Raw genomic sequence first — 13,257 nt, 5'->3', positions numbered from 1 at the left:
GTTGTCTCTAGGCTGAGAAGAGTTTAGAGCTGCTCACTCATTGGTTAGGACTTCATTGCCAGGAAAGAAGGCCATGCCAGTGCATGTTTATGTAGGAAGTGACAGACAAATTAACCAATCAGATTTTGATTTATAGTCAGAGGGACCAAAAATTTATCACCAAACAACTCCATGTTTGTCTCATCTGACCATACAGCTTTCCTCCAGAAGGCTTTTTCTTTGTCCGTGTGGTCAGCTTCAAACTTTAGTTAAGCTTGAAGGTATCAATTTTGGAGCAGGGGGTTATTTCTTGGATAGCAGCCTCTTAGTCCATGGTGATCTGAACTGTAGACAGTGATCCATCAGCTTCCAGTTCATGGCAGGGCTGTGCCATGGTGGTTCCCAGGTTGTTCCTGACCATCCTAACCAGTTTCCTTTCAGCTGAGGGTGACAGTTTGGGTTTTCTTGAAACAAAGTGGCTTGGCAAAGTGACCTCACAATAACTTGGATATAATTGTTTGAACTGATCTTGGAATTTGTAGCTGTTTGGAAATGGCTCCAAGAGACATTCCGGAGTTGTGTATATCTGCGATCCTCTTTCTCAGATCTGCACTGAGCTCCTTGGACTTTCCTATTTTACTGTGTGTTGGTCAATCCAATGAGTGCTGTAAACAAACCCTTTTTATGAAGGCACAGAGAAGCTACCAGCTGTAGTCAATCATAATCACTAACAGGAAGTTAAGAGACATCAGCCTTGGCAAGATAAGAAATTTTGGAAGTTTCAGTACCTCTGAATTAATAATCTAAGTGAGCATATGTAAATTTTTGACCCTGTATGTATAATTTTGACCCTGTGTTGATTTCAGAAAACCCAAAGAAAATTAGAACTTGTGCACCAAATTCTAGTGTCTTTTTTTTTTTTTTTTTAAATTAAAGATGTATGCTGTACAGGCGGCACGGTGGTGTAGTGGTTAGCGCTGTCGCCTCACAGCAAGAAGGTCCTGGGTTCGAGCCCTGGGGCCGGCGAGGGCCTTTCTGTGCGGAGTTTGCATGTTGTCCGCGTGGGTTTCCTCTGGGTGCTCTGGTTTCCCCCACAGTCCAAAGACATGCAGGTTAGGTTAACTGGTGACTCTAAATTGACCGTAGGTGTGAATGTGAGTGTGAATGGTTGTCTGTGTCTATGTGTCAGCCCTGTGATGACCTGGCGACTTGTCCAGGGTGTACCCCGCCTTTCGCCCGTAGTCAGCTGGGATAGGCTCCAGCTTGCCTGCGGCCCTGTAGAAGGATAAAGCGGCTAGAGATAATGAGATGAGATGTATGCTGTACAATCATTCTGCCACAGACAAAGAACAGTTCAAAGAAATTACTGAAAGCCCAAACATTGCCATGACGTTCACGTCCCTGTATGTAAACTTCTGACCACAACTCTGCATATATATACAAAGATAGAATTCACACCAAAGCACAGTTTCACTTTCGAAATAAACACTGCGTGCATTAAGCGATAGTTTGTCATTGTGTGTCTTATTTTCCATTGTTTCATCCAAATCACGAACAGTTCACTTTCTCATCTTACAGCCCTTTATTCGGTTCTTCATTTTAAAGCATGATATTAAAAAAAATCACATGATAGGATGTGCTGTCAGAACTGAGAAGTCAGCAGCGCCGTTTGAGTCGATTTATTTTAAATAAAAAAAATAACTTCATGAACAGCAGATGGCACTGTAAAGATGGAGCCTGATGACGATCACAGCGTTCATGCACAAGGGACGTGTTATGGATGTTGAAGCCTCTTAACTGCTTTGTGGGTGCTGTGTGTGCATGCGTACGCCGCTTAAAGACATTGTTCTGGCAAGTTGCGCCATAAGCCAACGGTGAATTTGTGCAATAAATTGGTAATCTGTAGTAACACGCACCTTTGTATGGAGCTGAAATTCATGCTCTGTGCTATAAACACTGAATCACTATGAGGAAAGATGTTTTGATTTCGAAAATGTGAATCGATTCATATTTAGAATTGTGGATGACTTTCGGCTAAAGAGCTTGGATGCAAATCAGAAGGCTGATATGTGTTTTGGGATTAATCACAAGTTCTGTCAGTGATTTCAGTGTGTTTGAGTCATAAATATGTGTGTGTTTAATCAGCAGTCCCTCATAGTACTACTCCCATTGTTCAGAAGTGCAGGCAAAGGACAAGGCCATGGAGATAAATATATTTTTGTGGTTACGTTGTTTTAATGTTTTAGGACAACAGGTTTTGTGGTCAATGACATCTGATAACTGCTTGCTCTACTCCGCCTTTTGTTTGTGTGTGTGTGTGTGTGCGTGTCTTGTCTGGGGGGGTGTTACAGCACATACAGTGCCTTGCATAAATATTCATCCCCCTTGGTGTTTGTCCTGTTTTGTTGCATTCCAAGCTGGAATTAAAATGGATTTTTGGAGGGTTAGCACCATTTGATTTACACAACATGCCTACCACTTTAAAGGTGCAAATTTTATTTTATTTTTTTAATTGTGACACAAACAATAATTAAGATGAAAAAACAGAAATCTGAAGTGTGCATAAGTATTCACCCCCTTTCATATGAAACCCCTAAATAAGAGCTGGTCCAACCAATTCACTTCATAAGTCACATAATTAGTTGATTAAGATCCACCTGCGTGCAATCAAAGTGTCACATGATCTGTCACATGATGTCTGTATCAATCAACCTGTTCTGGAAGGACCCTGACTCTGCAACACTACTAAGCAAGCAACATGAAAACCAAGGAGCCTCCAAACAGGTCAGAGACAAAGTTGTGGAGAAGTATAGAGCAGGGTTGGGTTATAAAAAAATATCCCAAACTTTGAATATCCCAGGGAGCACCATTAAATCCATTATAGCAAAATGGAAAGAATATGGCACCACTACAAACCTGACAAGAGAAGGCCACCCACCAAAACTCACAGACCGGGCAAGGAGGGCATTAATCAGAGATGCAACAAAGACACCAAAGAGAACACTGAAGGAGCTGCAAAGATCCACAGCGGAGATGGGAGTATCTGTCCATAGGACCACTTTAAGCCATACAGTCCACAGAGTGGGACTTTATAGAAGAATGGCCAGAAAAAAGTCATTGCTTAAAAAAATCACATTTGGAGTTTGCCCAACAGCATGTGGCAGACTCCCCAAACACATGGAAGAAGATTCTCTGGTCAAATGAGACTAAAATTGATCTTTTTGGCCATCATGGGAAATGTCATGTGTGACGCAAACCCAACACCCTGAGAACACCATCCCTACAATGAAGCATGGTGGTGGCAGCATCATGCTGTGGGGATGTTTTTCATCTGCAGGGACAGGAAAGCTGGTCAGGACTGAAGGAAAGATGGATGGCACTAAATACAGGGCAATTCTGGAGGAAAACCTGTTTGAGTCAGCCAGACGTTTGAGACTAGGATGAAGGTTCACGTTCCAGCAGGACAATGACCCTAAACATACTGCTAAAGCTACACTGGAGTGGTTTAAAGGGAAACACTTAAATGTCTTGGAATGGCCTAGTCAAAGCCCAGACCTCAATCCAATTGAGAATCTGTGGCATGACTTGAAGATTGCTGTACACCAACGCAACCCATCTACCTTGAAGGAGTTGGAGCAGTTTTTCCTTGAGGAATGGGCAAAAATCCCAGTGGCTAGATGTGCTAAGCTAAAAGAGACATACCCCAAGAGACCTCATCTCATCTCATTATCTCTAGCTGCTTTATCTTGTTCTACAGGGTCGCAGGCAAGCTGGAGCCTATCCCAGCTGACTACGGGCGAGAGGCGGGGTACACCCTGGACAAGTCGCCAGGTCATCACAGGGCTGACACATAGACACAGACAACCATTCACATTCACACCTACGGTCAATTTAGAGTCACCAGTTAACCTAACCTGCATGTCTTTGGACTGTGGGGGAAACCGGAGCACCCGGAGGAAACCCGCGCGGACACGGGGAGAACATGCAAACTCCCCACAGGAAGGCCCTCGCCGGCCGTGGGGCTCGAACCCGGACCTTCTTGCTGTGAGGCTGTAGCGCTAACCACTACACCACCATGCTGCACCCAAGAGACTTGCAGCTGTAATTTGTAGCAAAAGGTGGCTCTATAAATTATTGACTTTGGGGGGACACTCCAGATTTTTTTTTTTTAAATCTTAATTATTGTTTGTGTCACAATAAAAAAAACAACAATGTTCACCTTTAAAGTGGTCGGCATGTTGTGTAAATCAAATGGTGCTCACCCCCCAAATCCATTTTAATTCCAGCTTGTAATGCAACAAAACAGGACAAACACAAAGTGGGATGAATACTTTTGCAAGGCACTGTATATTTTGGTGTTGGGTTTAAATGAACATTTGACTTGTGTGAGTGTGTGTGGTCTCTTTCTACTGGTTTGAAACTGATTAACATTATAACACTCAATCCCTAATCCGGATCCTTGAACAAGACGAAAACACACATGAGAACATATCATGTATAATCACAATAATGACTTTATTATAAAATACGTTTTCCATAGGGTGGCACGGTGGTGTAGTGGTTAGCGCTGTCGCCTCACAGCAAGAAGGTCCTGGGTTCGAGCCCCGTGGCCGGCGAGGGCCTTTCTGTGTGGAGTTTGCATGTTCTCCCCGTGTCCGCGTGGGTTTCCTCCGGGTGCTCCGGTTTCCCCCACAGTCCAAAGACATGCAGGTTAGGTTAACTGGTGACTCTAAATTGACCGTAGGTGTGAATGTGAGTGTGAATGGTTGTCTGTGTCTATGTGTCAGCCCTGTGATGACCTGGCGACTTGTCCAGGGTGTACCCCGCCTTTCACCCGTAGTCAGCTGGGATAGGCTCCAGTTTGCCTGTGACCCTGTAGAAGGATAAAGCGGCTACAGATAATGAGATGAGACGTTTCCATATTCAGATGATGACGGCTGTCGATTGTTACACCCCTTTTACACTGTGTCAGAACATTAGGACGGATGATTACATACATAAGGGGCTATAAATTAATACAAGCACTTGATTCTGAATGAACAGACTGTAATTAAATGTTAGTGTCTGAGTGAGTTGCCAGATATGAAGTTCGTGGGGGAGGAAGAAAGACTGCATGTTTTTGTTGTGCCAATCATTCATCTTTAGTAACTGCCTGGTCAGGATCATGATGGTTTGATCATGATGGCAGCTAATTTTTATTGTTTTTATTTAGGGAAACGGAAACAAGTAAATTCACTCGTCATGCTTGTCTCAGGCACGTCTCGAGCCGAGACCGATTATTGAACAGATGTAGCTGAGGTGGAGAAACTGTCAGAGCCAGAATCTCACACACCATCACACTCATGCTGTTTCTCCAGCCATTTTTTTTTTGTTGTTGTTTCAGGTGTTAGGGTTCATGTTTAATATACAGTACTGTGCTAAAGTCGTAGGCACCCTTTTTTTTCCATTCAAACTTTGTTATAGATTTCTATTTTCTGACTTCTACATTATGGAGTTGGTACAAAAACATTTTAGAGTTCCAAACGTTCATTTTCCAGCACAAAATTAAATATTACAGGGAAAAATGTTTGTATCTGAGCAGCATATTACATAAGAGCGCACTTTTCAGATAAAAAAAAAAAAACATAATGAAGGCTACTGGGTTTTGGTGCAAAATGAAGAAGTGAGTGTGACAGTCAAAGTGTCCAGAAGAACTGTGGCTGGTTCTGTAAGATGCTCAGTAAAACCTACAGCTCATTTCCTTATCAAACTGCACTCATTGTACCTCAGACTACTATTTTTTTTAAAGCAAAGAGTCGTCTCATGCCAAATATTGACTTTGTTTCATTTTTTATGGCTTACTGTTTATAGTATTTTTTTTAATGTTTAATTATTTTAAACACGGCAGCATGGTGGTGTAAGTGGTTAGCACGGTCGCCTCACAGCAAGAAGGTTCTGGGTTCGAACCCAGTGGCCGGCGAGGGCCTTTCTGTGTGGAGTTTGCATGTTCTCCCCGTGTCTGCGTGGGTTTCCTCTGGGTGCTCTGGTTTCCCCCACAGTCAAAAGACATGCGGTTAGGTTAATATGGGACGGCCTTGGGCTGAGGTGCCCTTGAGCGAAGCACCTAACTCCCAACTGCTCCCCTGGCGCTGTTAGCATGGCTGCCCACTGCTCTGGGTATATGTGTGTGCTCATTGCTCACATGTGTGTGTGTTCACTGCTTCAGATGGGTTAAATGCAGAGAGGAAATTTCACAAGTGTGTGATGAATAAAGTTGTTCTTTCTTCTTATTTTTAAGCCATTTTTGGTCTACAGCATTTCTTTACACGTGCCTAAGACTTTTGCACAGTAATGTGTATTTTAAAAGACTGTGTGCACTTAGGCTACAGATACAAATATTTTATTTCTATATGATTTCATAGCTGTATTTTATAACTTCATAAGAAATTTAGGTTAGCTACTGCTGTCTCACTTCTCTCTTGTGCGCATGCTGTTAAACATAGTTTTTTTGGGGGGGTCTAAATTATTTCTTTACCTTCCAACTAGCAACCTAAAGGTTCTTCAGTTTGTCCATAAAGGAACCATGTACTGAAGCACAAACATCTACTGGTAATCTCTCTCTCTCTCTCTCTCCCTCTCTCAGTCTCTCTGTTTCGCTTTTTGCTGTGTCACGACTGTTCTAAAGCATGACGCAGTAATTAGAGATGTTCCAAACATGTCATTTTCCTCCCATCTATTCACTGTGTGTAAAAGAAGGAAACACCCTGCTTAAAGAATTTAAGAAGCATTTCCTCCCTCTCTCTCGCTCTCTCTCTCTCTCTCTCTCTCTCTTTCTCTCTCTCTCTCTCTCTGCTTCACTTCTCCCTACTGATATTCAATGCGAGTAGAGGAGAGTGAGGGTGTGTTGCAGATATTGTAGAGGAATAAAAGGTCTTTTCTGCAGGGCATTTGTCTTGTTTGTGTAGTTTACACAATCTGCTTCACATTCACTTTTCAGAATTCCTTTTCCTTCAGGGTGACAAAAACCAAGCCAATGACTTGCTTTACGTTTATTTATTACAATTCCAGTTTTCTTCGATTTACAAACGAGACAGAAAAGTGTCCTATGGGTCCTAAGGGTTTTGCTTAAAGGTTTTCTTGAGCAAGGCTGAGATTTGAACTTCCGTCTCCTTTTCAACTTTTATTTTAACTGCTGTGTCGCTACTGTTGAGAAATATGGCTCCTTCGCAGTTTCGACATCTGTTACAATAAAAACATACAGCAGCTTGAATCAGATCACAGGGTGCACATATTAATGTACTATTCGATCCACATTCACCGGACATGAGCAATTGTGCACTCTGATTGGCTACTCTACTACTAGGCTATCAGCTCATATACCGCAAGTAGAGAAAAACAAAATGGCGGAGCACGTTGCTGAACCAACCGAGGACGAAATAAAAACTCTACTCGAAAACAAAACCCCAAAAAATGCAAAAAAAAAAAAAAAAGCAGAAAGTATGGAATGAAAGTATTTGATGGGAAGAACACATCTTTTTTACTTTTCAAGAATTATTATTATAGCATTTTTCACAAATTGCTACTGTCATTTCACCGGTTTGTTTACATTCAAAGTGGAAATTATTTTCTCGGATGTCTTGTATAAATTTTTTTGTAACTTTTCCCTGATTACAGTGGACGCTGAATCACAGGCAGGTGGGATCAGGTTCACTTTTTAGGTTTTATTCACAACCACAACTCAAAAGAAAACATGCTTTTCAGCTGTCTAAATTCTTATGGAGTAATGCGTGACTTCAGCCCGGGGAAGACAACGACTTTCTGCTCCTCTCCCCCTTTTTTCTGCTCCCTCTCACGGCACACAAACAGCACATTAATTCACAACAAGTGCTTCCACTTTGCCACTCACCTTCCCCAGCTTCGCTCTCCATTCACAAACCGCCTCTTGACCATGCCTCCGCTGCCACATACCCCCACCGCCCGACTCAGGCAGGGGAGCCATCTAGCCTGCAGCTGACCCCTCCCTGGCAGGAGAAGTAGTTCTCTACCACCAACTGTGCCCCCAGCCTGTGGACCACCTCAAACTTAAAAGGCTGCAGAGCCAGATACCAATGAGTGATTCATCACCTCCTTCTTGATGGTGTTGTACTTCATCTCCCACATGGCGATGCATGGGGCGCTCCTCTCCCTCCCCCATTTGGGACAAAACAGCCCCCAACCCTCTGTGCAATGCATTGGTCTGCAACACAAAAGGGAGAGAGAAGTCAGGGGAGTATAAAAATGCCCCCCCCACACACACAGTACAGCTTTTACCTGGTCAAAGGCCTGTTGGCATGGTTCCATTCACTGGACTGGATCTGGCGCTCCCTTTTTAGTGAGGTCAGTCAGTGGGCTGGTGATGTCTGGAAAATTAGGCACAAACCGCCTATAATAGCTAGCCAACCCCAGGAACTGTCTCACCCCCTTTGTGGTCTTAGGTCTTGGGCAGGCCACAATTGCTGTAGTCATCAATTTGGGGACGCACCTGCCCATGACCCAAGTGGAAGCCTAGATAGCATACTTCCGCCCACCCAATAGCACACTTCTTTGGGCTTGCTGTGAGCCCCAAGTGCCTCAGAGACCTCAGGACTGCCCTGAGATGTTGTAAATGCTGCTCCTACTCATTACTATAGACAATTATATCAACTAAGTAGGCCACCACATACGCATTGTGGGGACAGAGAATTCGGTCTATGAGACACTGAAATGTCACTGGGGCCCCAAACAACCCAAAAGGAAGGGTGACAAATTGGTGTAAACTGAATGGAGTGGAAAAGGGTGTTTTTTTCACAGGATAATGGAGTCAAGGCGATCTGCCAATATCCCTTTGTTAAATCCAGTGTCAAGTAAAAGTGAGCCGTGCCTAACCGATTAAGCAGTTCACCAATGTGAGGCATTGGATATGCATCAAATTTAGACACAGCATTGATTTTTCTATAGTCTACACAGAACCAGACCAACCCATTGGTCTTGGGAACCAATACCACCAGGCTGCTCCAGTTGCTGTATGACTCCTGAATTACCCCCATCTTCAGCATAGCCTGGAGTTCATCCTGAACCACATTTTTCTTGTGTCCGGGGAGCCGATATGGGCAACTGCACACCACCAACCCTGGGGAAGTCTCAATGTGGTGTTCTATGAGGTCAGTGCAACCAGGGAGGGGTGAGAACACATCACAGAATTCCTCCTGCAACCTAATGACCTGTGCTCTCTGGAATGGTGAGAGGTGGTCTCCACAGGGGACCAAGGTGAATTGGGCCACACTTTTTAGACTTAACCCCAGTCCCAGCTCTGCTCTCTCCTGAACTACCATCACCAGAGCCACAGGAACCTCCTCCCTCCATGGTTTCAGGAGATTGAGGTAGTAAATTTGACATGTGTCACCCCTATCTGGATGTTTGACCTCATAGTCAACCTCCCCAATTTGGCATGTGACCTCAAAGGGCTCTTGCCACTTGGCAAGCAATTTTGAACTTGAAGTGGGCAGTAAAATGAGGACTTTTTCTCCCAGTGCAAATTCCCTTAGCTGTGCCCCTCTGTTGTACAGGCGAGATTGATGTTCTTGAGCCTGTAGCAAATTCTCCTAGGTTATGTGATTCAGTGCGTGGAGTTTTGCTCTTAGCTCAAGAATGTATTGAATTTTGTTATTGCTTTGAGGAGGCCCCTCCTCCCAATTTTCTCTAAAGATGTCTAAGACACCATGGGGCTTGTGCCCATATAACAATTCAAATGGGGAAAACTCAGTGGAGGCTTGTGGGACCTCACACACTGCAAACCACAGAGGGTCTAGCCACCTGTCCCAGTTTTTAGCATCCCCGTGAACAAACTTACGAATCATATTTTTAAGTGTTTGGGTAAATTGTTTGACCAGACCATCCCTTTGCGGATGATAAATGCTAGTTCAGATCGATTTAATCCCCAATAATTTGTACAATTCACGCAGTGTGCATGACATAAAAGTAGTGCCTTGATCAGTCACACTGCGAAAAATGATATCTTAGCAAGTAAAAATATCTTGAAAATAGTTGAAACGATCTAGCATTTCCTATTAGAAGAATACAAGACACCAATTCTGAGATTATTAAACCTAGTTCTAGATTGCAACCAACTTATTCTAAGATGTCTTATCAAGTAAAAATATTTGCCCATGCACGAAGATAATTTTACTAGTATTAAGTAATTTTCTCCTCAAATTCAGTTTTCAATTTTTTGCAGTGCAGGATTTCTTTCGGAATACTGACTTGGGAGATAATACAGAAGAGTGCCTCTGCAACACTACATGCAGATATATTGTAGAGAGGCACTGCTTCCGGATATTGCGTTGCATAATCCACTATGAATAACACAAAGTGATACCCGTGTGCAGATCGATCTAATGGCCCGATGAGATTCATGCCAATTCTTTCGAAGGGGATCTCAATTAATGGGAGGGGGCGCAATGGTGCTTTTGGCATGGCTGCTGGATTCACCAGCTGGCATTCGTGGCCTGCCACACATAAACCTGTGGACACTGGCATGAATCCCTGGCCAATAGAAACAGGCCATGAGATGATTTAGTGTTTTATCCTGCCCCAAATGCCTAGCCATAGGATTATGATGAGCCACATGGAATAAAAGTTCCCTATGGCTCTTCAGGACCAACAACTGAGTCATCTTTTCCTTTGTTTGAGTGTCCTGCATCACTCAATAGAGCCTATCCTTAATAATACAAAAGTACAGGAAGGAAAGCACAACATTAGGCTGGAGGACATTTGGCCAACATTTGGCCATCAATTACTTTCACTTGGTCAAAAGCATGTCTCAGAGACTCATCACGCGCCTGCTCCAATGGGAAATCCCCTCAGCAGTTCCCCAGAAAGGGAGGAGGGCTCTCCTCACTCTCTGTGTCATCATGACACAGAGCAGACGTGGACGGCCCTCGGACTGCCTCCCCAGCCAACATTGCAGCGGGATTCCCCCATGACGTGCTACTGCAGGACCCACCCACTCCTATCTGTTTCATTAATGTTTTAAACCCTGGCCAATTGGTTCCCAAGATCAGCGGATGGGTGAGGCTCGGACTAACTGCCGCCTCTACACTATGCTTTTCTCCCTGGAAATGAATAGTGACGGGCATTAGCAGCTATTTGTGTCGATCACTGTGCACACAGTTAACCTTCATTAAAATGTGCATTCCCCTGTGCCCCACATTGAATCAGGCTTTGATGTATGGAGGTCTGATTACAACCTAAATCCACCAACACCTGATGTGTACCCCCCGAATACTCACTGGTATGCAGTACATTCCAGCTCAATCGGGTGCAGCTTCTGGCACGTCAGGGATCAGAACCACTGCCCCCACCTCCATTACCTGGCACTGGTCCTGAAAGTGCCCAGGTTCCCCATAGCACCAGCACACTGGCCCAGGCCTCACTTCTGCACTGCTGGGGTGAGGAGCACTCACCTGCAGGGAAGACACAGAAACATAAGGGGAAGGGGGGAAAGGGAACCACGGGCTTGGGGAGCTGGCTGTGGGGGAATTGGCCCCCACTTCCACGGTGCAAGGAGGGGACAGGAAGAAGGGAGGGGAGGAACAAGAGGAGGGGGGCACACAATGAGAGAGAGAGAGAGAGAGAGCGAGAGAGAAGACGACACTGGATGTCCACCTGCCACTGGAACTGCTGCCAAATGGTCCTTTGCCAGCTCAATGGCCTGATCCAGCAACGCTAAGTGGTGACACTGGACCCATTCCGCTGACCCCTTCTGCAGCCGAGTGATGAATTGCTCCAGCGCCACTGTGTTGATGACTCCCTTGATGTCGTGGTCCTCTGCTCTCAACCACCACTGGCAGGAGTCCTGCAGCTGCTGGCCATAGGTGAAGGGCCGGCCGACCTCCTCCAGCATCAGTGTATGGAAGCGCTGCCAATGTTGCTCTGGGGAGCGGCCAACTTGCTGGAGGATTGCACGCTTCAGGTCCACATACACCAGCTGGTTCTCCGCAGGCAGTTGCTGAGCCACGAGCTGTACTTTGCTGGTCAGGAGCAGTAACAGGCAGGCCACTCGGTGCTTGTCCGGCCACCCCCATGCCTCTGCAGATTGCTCGAACAGCTCCATGAATGCCTTCAGATCATCATGCGGCCCCATTTTTGTGAGGGTGACGTGTGGGAATCCCACGGATTCCGGGGCTGGTGCCACTCCAGGGGTGATGAGACACAGGAGTGACTGGCAGTCTTCTTATTGGGCCTGCAACAGAGCCTCGAAGTGCCACTCCTGCATTGTCCTCATCACAACCAACGCCTGGTGCTGGTTCTGTTGGGTGGCAGCGAAGGCATAGACCAGCTCTCTGAATGGGGAGGACTCCATGGTGATGATTCTTTTTCAGTGTCCTGGCTTTCAGCACCAGTGGAACATTTCCCTGATTACAGTGGATGCTGAATCACAGTCAGGCGGGATCAGGTTCACTTTTTGGGTTTTATTCACAACCACAGCTCAAAAGAAAACATGCTTTTCAGCTGTCTAAATTCTTGTGGAGTCATGCACCAGCGTGACTTCAGCCTGGGGAAGATGACGACTTTCTGTCCCTCTCCCCCTTTTATCTTCTCCCTCTCACTGAACACAAACACACAGACAGCACATTAATTCACAACAGGTGCTTTCACTTTGCCACTCACCTTCCCTGGCTTCACTGTCCATTCACAAACTGGCCCTTGACCATGCCCCCACTGCCACATTTTTATTTATTGAATAAAAAAAAAAATAGAAATGCTCTGTTTTTCAAAATCCGGTGACTGTGGATAGAATAAAATAGTTATTCCACAAAATCTCATCGTACATGGCTTATCGCCAACTCGGCGCTATGCACCTCATCGACAGAATAACTGTTAAATATATGTTACTTGCTAATACGTCATCATTTCTATAGTAACAGCTCATTTACAGAGACGTTCAAAGAGGATGCGCTACATAATCAAACACCTGTTTATGCAAAGAAAGAAATGCATAACTTGTTTAGTTTTCTGCGAGAAGATGGTTATGGAAGGAGTCTCCAGTATTCACAGCTTTGTGTCAGTCATCAGGAAACAAACTTGTTAACTCGGGACATTAAACGTAACTTGAAATGGAAATGAAGTGTAACATGTCGCTGATTGGAATGGTTGGAAAGGGTCACTGTGTTTAAGAGAAATAAAACACTTGAAGTTCCTGGAAAGGAATCAGCTTTAGGTGGGAACATTAAGGCACACCCTCGAGTGGTTAATTCCCATTAGTGCTATTTCACTCTTAAT

General features: G+C 44.8%; 1 protein-coding gene across 1 annotated transcript in view; it reads right to left on the bottom strand.

Annotated features, from left to right (window-relative positions):
• Positions 1-8,194, bottom strand: part of clockb (clock circadian regulator b) — a 112,015-nt gene extending 103,821 nt beyond the window's left edge. The window contains exon 1 of the mRNA XM_060916558.1: positions 8,083-8,194. The gene's annotated coding sequence lies outside the window, so the exon portion shown is untranslated. The remainder of the gene's footprint in view (positions 1-8,082) is intronic.
• Between the last annotated feature and the right edge of the window lie 5,063 nt (positions 8,195-13,257).

This window comes from Neoarius graeffei, chromosome 3 (genome assembly GCF_027579695.1).
Source record: "Neoarius graeffei isolate fNeoGra1 chromosome 3, fNeoGra1.pri, whole genome shotgun sequence".
Taxonomy (NCBI): Eukaryota; Metazoa; Chordata; class Actinopteri; order Siluriformes; family Ariidae; genus Neoarius; species Neoarius graeffei.
Note: the sequence above shows the minus strand (reverse complement) of the source record. Positions and strands in the feature narration are given on the sequence as shown.